The 10856-nt window shown below is 41.5% G+C and overlaps 1 pseudogene; it reads right to left on the reverse strand.

Moving 5' to 3' along the window:
* Positions 1–1247: 1247 nt before the first annotated feature.
* On the reverse strand, positions 1248–2193 carry LOC130025449 (olfactory receptor 51V1-like; annotated as a pseudogene).
* Between the last annotated feature and the right edge of the window lie 8663 nt (positions 2194–10856).

Here is a 10856-nt window from a genome sequence, read left to right on the forward strand (position 1 = left end):
ACACCCCCGGCTCATACCTGCTGTCCACAAGGCCCCCATGCGGCCGCCTTCCTTCTTTCCAGAGAAGAGAGGGCGAATGGGGCAACACCCTTTCCCCTCCGGGCAGACATGATGGCCTGGATTAACGCATAGTCCTTTCACTTTTCTGCTCCAAGCTGCTGGGTTCTGCATTAAGTCCTTGTGCTTCTGGGGCCATGGCCGTGCTGGAGAGCCACTCGCGGGGGGCAACTGGTGGCCTCATTAGGGCGTGAAGGGCGGACCGGAACGCCCCCTTTCCCATGAGGTTTTAGTCGCCCCCACACCCCCGGCTCATACCTGCTGTCCACAAGGCTCCCATGTGGCCGCCATCTTTCTTTCCAGAGAGGAGAGGGCGAATGGGGCAACACCCTTTCCCCTCCAGACAGTCATGATGGCCTGGAATAACGCATAGCCCGTTCACTTTTCTGCTCCAACCTGCTGGGTTATGCATTAAGTCCTTGTGTTTCTGGGGCTGTGGCCGTGCTCCAAACTTAACTATGATTTTCAGAGAGAAACGTTGGGTAGTTTACTTCCCATGGATCACTTTGTATATAGAGAGATGTCACGCAGCCGCGTAAGCGGCTGCTTGGTTTTGAGGAAAAGTCCTAGTTCCCGCATACTCGAGCTGTGGTTGTAGAGGTTTCTGGTCACCGTGGTTCCATCGGGGGAGGCGGGATGCGGTACCTACCCCATCTGGGGCTTCCCGATAATCTCGGCTCTTTTTGGAACCTGTTTTTGTTTTTTTTTTTTTCCTTCGGGATCTGTGGATCCCGCCCTCCATGTTGTCCTTCTCTTCGGCTGAATGCTGTCGTAACATCCTTTTTCACGTATAATATTATTTAATATAAAGATGATGCCTTGAATAATCTAAATATTAGGCATGTTTTCAAATAATTAACAAAGTACATAAAAAACCCTTATATTACTGAAGCTAAAATTTTTTATATGACTATTATATTGCAAAAATATGTGAATAAAATATAATCAATAATTCCTATGTTCATACTAGCTAGGATATTGCGACAACATTTAGAAGACAGGGGTGAATATCAAAAAATTTTAGTCTGTTTGCTGTTTAATTTAACATCACTTAAGTACTTTAATATTTTAAAATGTATTTATGAACTTATATGAATTGCCAAAGTTTGATAAATTTTAAGTAGTTGCTGAACTGAGAACCAGAATTATTATTTTGATTTACACATTCTTACTAATGAAATAAAAAAAATTCACAAGAATTTTAAGGAAGACCACTTCTTCATTCTGCTTCTAATTTTGTGGGTTTTCTCACTATAAATAATTGGAATCATGAGAGGACGAAAGAGAATATAGATATTTCCCAAAAAGATATGCACTAGTGGTGAGAGACGCTTTCCAAAGTGATGGACTATGATGAGACCAATGATGGGAATATAAAAAACTAGTACAACACAGAGATGGGAAACACAAGTCTGCAAAGACTTGAGTCTCTCTTCTGGAGAAGCAATTGCTAAAACTCTATGCAGGATGAAAATGTAGGAGACGAGATTGAGGATAGCATCCAATTACAAGGTACAGATGACCAGAGCCAGGGCATAGAAACTATTGAAGCAAATGTCAGACAGGCCAACCTCAGCAGCTCCTGGTGCAGGCAGAAAGAGTGAGAAAAGATGTGTGGACTCCAGTAAATGAAAAATTTTAGTGAGATGATGCCAGGAAGAATAGACAAAGCACTTCTCATCAAAATGGTCACCATAAGCTGAATAACTATCCTATTAGTTAGGATGGAGCTATATCTCAGAGATCAGCAGATTGCGGTAAAGTGATCAAAGGTCATGACAGGGAGAACTCCAGACTCGATGCAGGAAAGTCCTTGGACAAAATAAATCTGGGAGATACAGGCACCCAGATCAGTATCCTGGTTAAGTACCCACAGAATCCCCAGCAATGTGTGTATACAGTGGAGAGCCCAAAACGCAGGTCAGTGAGTGCCAGTAAGCTCAGAAAATAGAACATGGGCTGGTGCAGTGTTGGCTCAGTCTGGGTCACATGGATTACCGTGCAGTTTCCCAGGAAAATCAGAGAATAGATGAAAGAGAATAGAACTGAAATCCAGGGGTACTACTTCTTCAGACTAGGACATCCTGTAAAATGGAACACAGAGGGATTGATCATGGCAGTTAAAAAAGTAGACATGACTATTGGGAGGTAATGTTCAAGATTTAGTAACTTTTTATTCACAAACTTGATAAAAATTTTCTCTACATTTGAGAATAGGCATATAAATATAACACAAGTAAAACTTGTTGCATTCTGAAAAAGTTCAGTTTTGTGATAGAATTCAAAGCACCAAATTATTATGTAAGATGCCTTCTTGGTATTTAGTTTCATGGCTTAAGAAAATAATCATAGTCCTTATCATATTAAGAAAATTAGATCATGAATTTCTTTTACTGGTGTCCTCTGAGCCACATGCAACACATACAAATGTCAAAAGCATAAAGATTCTCTTGCTCTACTAGCACTGAAAAAACCTCTAAGAGTCCTTTTATTTACCGTATGTTACCACGGGGAATTCAGAGTGCTCAGGTTGATGAGGAGTAGTTCAAAGGATTGTGTCAATGCAGGGCATACAGGCTGCTGGGAAAGTAATATTCCTTCTTGATCTATTCCAGGCTAGTTATTCTCTGGGATGGTGTAAAATTAATTAAAAATATTATTCCTTCCAGGTTTACCAACAGTATTAATACAAGAGGGAGACCTCTTACTACATTGATTAAATATGAATATGTATGTCAAAGAATGCAAGAAATAAATACAAAAGTGGAAACACAATTTCAGAATACTGATAAACTATTTCCATTTCAGTCTCTGTTTTAAACATTTATTTCTAATTTCCATCCATTTAGTTTGAAAATATCACTGCTTTATTTAACTATTTTCTCAGCAGATATGGGGTTGCCTTGCACATGGCCAACCCAGGTTTAATTCTTCTGCCTCTCTCGGCGAGCCCAGCAAGCTACCAAGAGTATCACGCCCTCATGGCACTGCTTGGCAAGCTCCCCGTGGTGTATTCCATATGCCAGAAACAGTAACGACAAGTATCACAATTTGTTGGGAGACATAACTGATGCCCGATCGAGCAAATCGATGAACAACTGGAGGACAGTGCTATAGTGCTACAGTGCTCTTTCTACATTAGTGATATCAATATTTCTGTATCCTATCTATATCATTACAGACAAATATTATATAGCTGTTATAGATAATAGGTATCTCCTAATTCCTGATACATTGTTTATATTTGGTAAATTATATATTTATTTTTTGCAGCACCCAGTAGTGCTCAAGACTTAATCCTGACTCTGCACTCAAGGAGCATTTATGGTTGGGTAGGATATCATATGTGTATGGGGCGTTGAATGCACACCAGCTGTGTGATAGGCATGTGTCCTACCTGGGGTTTGTGCTTTAAAAACACTGTGTGTGTGTCTTTTCTACACTTTTTTTTATAAATAAGCTCTTACAAGAGCACACTACCAATATAAAAAGAACCAAAGAGGTAGTGTATCCTACTCCCTGTGTACCACTTACTAGCAGGCATGAAAGGGGTCAGTCTTTGGTTTTGATTCTGGTCCAATCAGTTTCTTCTGGCCTGGATGTGCATGCATCTGTTTGGGTGACTCACCAATGTTAACACTTCTTGTTTATGTCCTTTATAGTATCTTCCAGAAGTTTCTGCAGTTCTTGTTAGCAAAGGGAACAGGTACAGATTGGAGAGGTAGCTCGGACTCCTGGTCATCAGTTACTATGCATCTAATTCTTGCTTTCATTCTGCCCACACCATAATTTCTAAAAACCTGATGATACCACCTGCCACAGTAGCAGTAGGAAGGATGGCAGAAGGGAACGTGTATGCACAAACAGCTCTCCTTCTTGATATTGTAGATTCTGTGTGACAACTTTTTATTAGAGATTGACCTGATTTAAGGGTCCCAAAAATCTTCCTGGGCTTTTAAGACCAAATGTAAAGAAACACATTTTTCAATCTTAAGGTGAAAGCAAGTTTCTCATTGTCCAGCAATTAATCAATATAGAGCCCTATGATTTTTTAAAAAAATTTTATTTGTGAAACACCATGAGTCTACAGTTGTAGACTTACAAATTTTTGAAAGCAGACCCTCAGTTACTAAAGGAAATTACTTTGTTTTTATTTAGATGAAACTAAAATGATTTTCACTTTTTAAAATATATTACAAAAAAGTATAAAATTGGTGTTCATTTACTTAAAAAACGATTCTATGACAACTTCATTATCTCCATATATAACTATGAGACCCCTGTCGTTCCTTATCCTAAGTATGTAGACATTGTTGGAATTTCCTGGTCTTTAATCACTTATAGCCAATTGCCTAATGTTTTAATACTACCTAGAAAATATATCTTATGCATATTCTTACAAATTCCTAACTGACTTTTAGTTGATAAAACACTGCTAAATCTTCTTAGCAGACTTTTTAAAGACCATTTTTTAAAGGCTACTTAATTTTCTCAGCTCTTTTCCTTTTCTTGGTGAAACTTTCAATATTTCAGAATTTTTGTTTCTATTCAGTAGTAGATTCACATAACTCTAAGAATTAAACTGAAATGAAAACCTCATTTATGTGCAGATTTATACTAAATATATTTGCCTTTATGACTGATATATAGGTAAAGGTAAGGTAAAGGCCCTCCCGTTGATCGTCGATTTGCTCGAGCGGGCCCAGTAACGTCTCCATTGGAGACTTTGTTGTTACTGTGTCTGGCATATCGAATACTCTCGGTAGCTTGCCGGGCTCTCCGAGAGGGGAAGAGGAATCGAACTCGGGTCGGCCATGTTGGCCGCTTGTAAGGCGAACGCCCTACCCGCTGTGCTATCGCTCCAGCCCTACTGATATATAGGAGGTGAATAATCAAATATACTATTTTATTCTTTATGCTGGACTGGAGCATAGCACAGGGGATAGGGCATTTGCTTTGCATGCTGCTGACCTGGTCACCCTGGTTCAATTCCTACGCCCCTCTCGGAGAGACCGGCAAGCTACCAATAGTATTTCTTCCACATGGCAAAGCCTGCCAAGCTACCCGTGGTGTATTTGATATGCCAAACACAATAACAAGTGTCACAATGGAACTGTTACTGGGCCTGCTTGAGAAAATCGATGAACTGTAGGACAGTGACAGTGACAGTGATTGTTTCTGCTTGGGTGATGTACAGCAATGGCAAAAAAGGAATATTTGATATGTTTAAGTTTTTTAATAAATATGCCACAGAAACCAACTGTATGATCTTTTTGATGTTTCATAATATCTGTGTGAATAATACTTATAATTTTATTAACTTATTGAGAAAAAAGAATGCATTGACATCACACCTCAGAAATTTTGAGCCTAATTTCTTTTCATTCAATCAAATTAATTTTAGTTGTTTTTATATGTCATATAGAATATTGGTATATAGGCCATCTTTACAATATACAGCCCAAGAGAAGGACCACATGGAGGGCGGGAACCACAGATCCCGGAGGAAAAAAAAAAAACAGGTTCCAAAAAGAGCCAAGATCACCGGGAAGTCCCAGATGGGGTAGGTACCGCATCCCGCTTCCCCCAGACCACCAGAAGCCTCTGCAAGCACAGCTCGAGTATGCGGGAACTGGGACTTTTTCTCAAATCTGCCGGGATTACAGCTCCCAGGTAACCTGTGATTCCGGAAGTCACGCCCACAGCCCGCCCCCCAGCACCATCTTTACAATATACAGCCCAAGAGAAGGACCACATGGAGGGCGGGAACCACAGATCCTGGAGGAAAAAGAAAAAAACAGGTTCCAAAAAGAGCCGACATCACCAGGAAGTCCCAGATGGGGTAGGTACCGCATCCCGCCTCCCACAGATGGAACTCCGGTGACCAGAAGCCTCTACAAGCACAGCTCGAGTATGTGGGAACTGGGACTTTTTCTGAAAACCGCGCGGCCGCATAAACGGCCGCGTGACATCTCTCTATATACAAAGTGATCAATGGGAAGTAAACCACCCAACCTTTCTCCCTGAAAATCAGAGTTAAGTTTGGAGCACGGCCACAGCCCCAAAAACACAGGACTTAATGCAGAACCCAGCACCTTGGAGCAGAAAAGTGAAAGGACTATGCGTTAATCCAGGCCATCATGTCTGCCCGGAGGGGAAAGGGTGTTGCCCCATTCGCCCTCTCTTCTCTGGAAAGAAGGATGGCGGCCGCATGGGAGCCTTGTGGACAACAGGTATGAGCTGGGGGTGTGGGGCGACTAAAATCTCATGGGAAGGGGGGCTTCTGGTCCGTTCTTCACGCCCTACCGAGGTCACCAGTTACCCCCAAGAGCGGCTCTCCAGCACGGCCACAGCCCCAGAAGCACAAGGACTTCATGCAGAACCCAGCAGCTTGGAGCAGAAAAGTGAATGGACTATGCGTTAATCCAGGCCATCATGTCTGCCCAGAGGGGAAAGGGTGTTGTCCCATTTGCCCTCTCTTCTCTGGAAAGAAAGATGGCGGCCGCATGGGAGCCTTGTGGACAACAGGTATGAGCTGGGGGTGTGGGGGCGACTAAAATCTCATGGGAAGGGGGGCGTTCCGGTCCATCCTTCATGCCCTACCGAGGCCACCAGTTACCCCCAAGAGCGGCTCTCCAGCACGGCCACAGCCCCAGAAGCACAAGGACTTAATGCAGAACCTAGCAGCTTGGAGCAGAAAAGTGAAAGGACTATGCGTTAATCCAGGCCATCATGTCTGCCTGGAGGGGAAAGGGTGTTGGTCCCTTCCACCCTCCTCCCTCTGGAAAGAAAGATGTCAGCCACATGGGAGCCTTGCGGACAGCAGGTATGAGCCGGGGGTGTGGGGGCGACTAAAACCTCATGGGAAGGGGGTCGTTCTGGTCCGTCCTTCACGCCCTACCGAGGTCACCAGTTGCCCCCCGCGAGCGGCTCTCCAGCACGGCCACGGTCCCAGAAGCACAAGGACTTAATGCAGAACCCGGCAGCTTGGAGCAGAAAAGTGAACGGACTATGCGATAATCCAGACCATCATGTCTGTCTGGAGGGGAAAGGGTGCTGCTCCCTTCTGCCCTCCTCCCTCTGGAAAGAAAGATGGCGGCCACATGGGAGACTTGTGGACAGCAGGTATGAGCCGGGGGTGTGGGGGCGACCAAAACCTCATGGGAAGGGGGGTGTTCCGGTCCGTCCTTCACGCCCTACTGAGGTCACCAGTTGCCCCCCGCGAGCGGCTCTCCAGCAAAGCCACAGCCCCAGAAGCACAAGGACTTAATGCAGAACCCGGCAGCTTGGAGCAGAAAAGTGAAAGGACTATGCGTTAATCCAGGCCATCATGTCTGTCCGGAGGGGAAAGGGTGTTGCCCCATTCACCCTCTCCTCTCTGGAAAGAAAGATGGTGGCCGCATGGGAGCCTTGTGGACAGCAAGTATGAGCCGGGGGTGTGGGGGTTACTAAAACCTCATGGGAAGGGGGGCGTTCCGATCCGTCCTTCACGCCCTACCGAGGCCACCAGTTGCCCCCCACGAGCGGCTCTCCAGCACGGCCACAGCCCCAGAAGCACAAGGACTTAATGCAGAACCCAGCAGCTTGGAGCAGAAAAGTGAAAGGACTACGCGTTAATCCAGGCCATCATGTCTGTCCGGAGGGGAAAGGGTGTTGCCCCATTCGCCCTCTCCTCTCTGGAAAGAAAGATGGCGGCCGCATGGGAGCCTTGTGGACAGCAGGTATGAGCCGGGGGTGTGTGGGCGACTAAAACCTCATGGCAATGGGGGCGTTTCGGTCCGCCCTTCACGCCCTACCGAGGCCACCAGTTGCCCCCCAAGAGCGGCTCTCCAGCACGGCCACGACTCCAGAACACAGAAACCAATTTCTTAACTATATGACTTTCAGTAGAAATACTTCCAGGGTCAAGAGGTAAAATAGCAGAAATCCAAAACCAACATTTAATTCTTGAACCCAGCTGTAGAAAGCAAATCACTTCACAATACTTTTTCAGCATGTCTGATTTGGAGGGGGTAAACTCTAAATAATAGTGGTGAATCTTTTATTGAAACAGTGAATCTAATCAAAGCAGATAGAGTGTTAACTAGAATTCATCTGCCCCACAGGGACTGGGAGGGGTGGGGGGTGGGGGTTTATTGGGGTTCTTCATGGTAAAAAATAAGTATTGGTAAAGGGAAATGTGTTTGATATTTGCATGACTGAGACCTAAACCTGAAAGCTTTGTAACCTTTCCCACAGTGATTCAATAAATAAATAAAAAAATATACTATCAGAACTAAAAATAAAAAAATAAAAAAAAAAAAAATAAAAGAATATTGGTATATAAACAAAGCCATAAAATCATGTTCTAGTATAAAACATAACTAATTAATTAATAAAACAGAATAAATATTGCTCTACAGAGAGAAGTCCTGAGTGATTTTGAAAAATTATCTAAAATAATTATATTGCTGTTAAGTTTTTTTTAAAATTCCCAATAATACTTATATAAATTTTGGAGAGAAAAGTTCATCTTGAATGATTTCACATTTTAATAGTATAAAGTAATTCAGAAGAATTATTGATATAGAAGGGATATAAATCTTTCAATATTAAATCCTTTTAGGAATTTGCATTCTTTCAGATAAAGAAAAACAAATGGTTTAAAGAGAAATTCTAGCATCACTATTACAGAAGTTACTCATTTTACCACTAAGAAAGAGTAACGTCCTATTTCGCCTATCAGATTATTTAATATAAAGATGGTGCTTAACAAATATATGTAGTATACATGTTTCCAAATACTTAACTGAAATTAACTCAAAATGGAAAGCTTACAATAAAGAACCTAAAATAAATTTTGATATATCATATTGCAGAGGAATCGAACTCGGGTCAGCCATGTTGCCTGCGTGCAAGGCTGGAGCGATAGCACAGCGGGTAGGGCGTTCGCCTTACAAGCGGCCAACATGACCGACCTGAGTTTGATCCCTCCGCCCCTCTCAGAGAGCCCGGCAAGCTACCGAGAGTGTTCGATGTGCCAGACACAGTAACAACAAAGTCTCCAATGGAGACTTTACTGGGCCCGCTCGAGCAAATCGATGATCAACGGGAGGGCCTTTACCTTTACCTTTTACCTTTATCATACTGCAACAATATGTTAATATAATATAAGCAATAATTGCTATACCCACACTAGCCAGGATATTGCTACAACATTTAGAAGATGGGGTAAATATGAAAAATTTTTAGTCTCCTGTTTCAGTAAATATCACTTAACTTTTAACACTTTAAAAGATGTAAAACAACCAAGATTAATTGCAAAAATTTGATGAATTTTAAGTTGTTGCACAAACAACTTAATGAGAATCAGCATTATTATTTTGACTTACGCATTCTTACTGATGAAATAAAATAGTTCACAAGAATTTTAAGGAAAACCACTTCTTCATTCTGCTCTTTATCTGCTGGGTCTTCACACTGTACATGATTGGATTCATGAGAGGAGGAAAGAGAATATAGATGTTGCCCATAAGAACATGCACCAGTGGTGAGAGATGCTTTCCAAAGCGATGGACTATGGTGAGACCAATGATGGGAATATAAAAGACTAGTACAGCACAGAGGTGGGAAACACAGGTCTGCAAAGACTTGAGTCTCTCTTCTGGCGATGCAATTGCCAGTACAGTATGCAAGATAAAAATATAGGAGATGAGAATAAGGACAGAATCCAGCAACAAAGTATAAATGACTAGAGCCAGGGCATAGTAATTTCCTCGTCTTTAATCACTTATAGCCAATTACCTAATGTTTTAATACTACCAGGTATATATATATATCATGCATATTCTTACAAATTCCTAACTGGCTTGTAGTTGATAAAACACTGCTAAATCTTCTTAGCAGACTTTTTAAAGACTATTTTTTAAAGGCTCTTTAGTTTTCTCACCTCTTTTCTTTTACATTTACTTGCTGAAACATTCAATATTTCAAAATTTTTGTTTCTATTCAGTAGTAGATTCACATAACTATAAGAATTAAACTGAAATGAAAACCTCATTTATGTGCAGATTTATACTAAATATTTTTGCCTTTACGATTGATATATAGTCGATGAATAATAAAATATACTATTTTATTCTTTATGCTGGACTGGAGCATAGCACAGGGGGTAGGGCATTTGCTTTGCATGCCGCTGACCCGGCTACCCAGTTTCAATTCCTTCACCCCTCTCGGAGAGCCTGGCAAGCTACCGAAAGTATTTCTCCCACATGGCAAAGCCAGCCAAGCTACCCGTGATGTATTTGATATGCCAAACACAATAACAAGTGTCACAATGGAGCTGTTACTGGGCCTGCTTGAGAAGATCGATGAACAACTGGAGGACAGTGACAATGACAGTGATTGTTTCTGCCTGGGTGATGTGTAGCAATAAAAAAAGGAATATTTGATATGTTTAAGTTTTTTAATAAATATGCCACAGAAACCAACTGTATGATCTTTTTGATGTTTCATAATATCTGTGTGAATAATACTTATAATTTTATTAACTTATTGAGAAAAAAGAACACATTGATATCACAACTCAGAAACTTTGAGCCTAATTTCTTTTCATTCAATCAAAATAATTTATTAGTTGTTTTTATGTGTCATATAGAAGATTGGTATATATATCTACATAGCCATAAAATCAAGTTCTAGTATAAAACATAATTAATTTATTAATAAAACAGAATAAATATTGCTCTACAAAGAGAAGTCCTGAGTGATTTTGAAAAATTATCTTAAATAATTATATTGCTGTTAATTTTTTTATAAAA

This window comes from Sorex fumeus, unplaced genomic scaffold (assembly GCF_029834395.1).
Source record: "Sorex fumeus unplaced genomic scaffold, SorFum_2.1 ptg000030l, whole genome shotgun sequence".
Lineage (NCBI taxonomy): Eukaryota > Metazoa > Chordata > Mammalia > Eulipotyphla > Soricidae > Sorex > Sorex fumeus.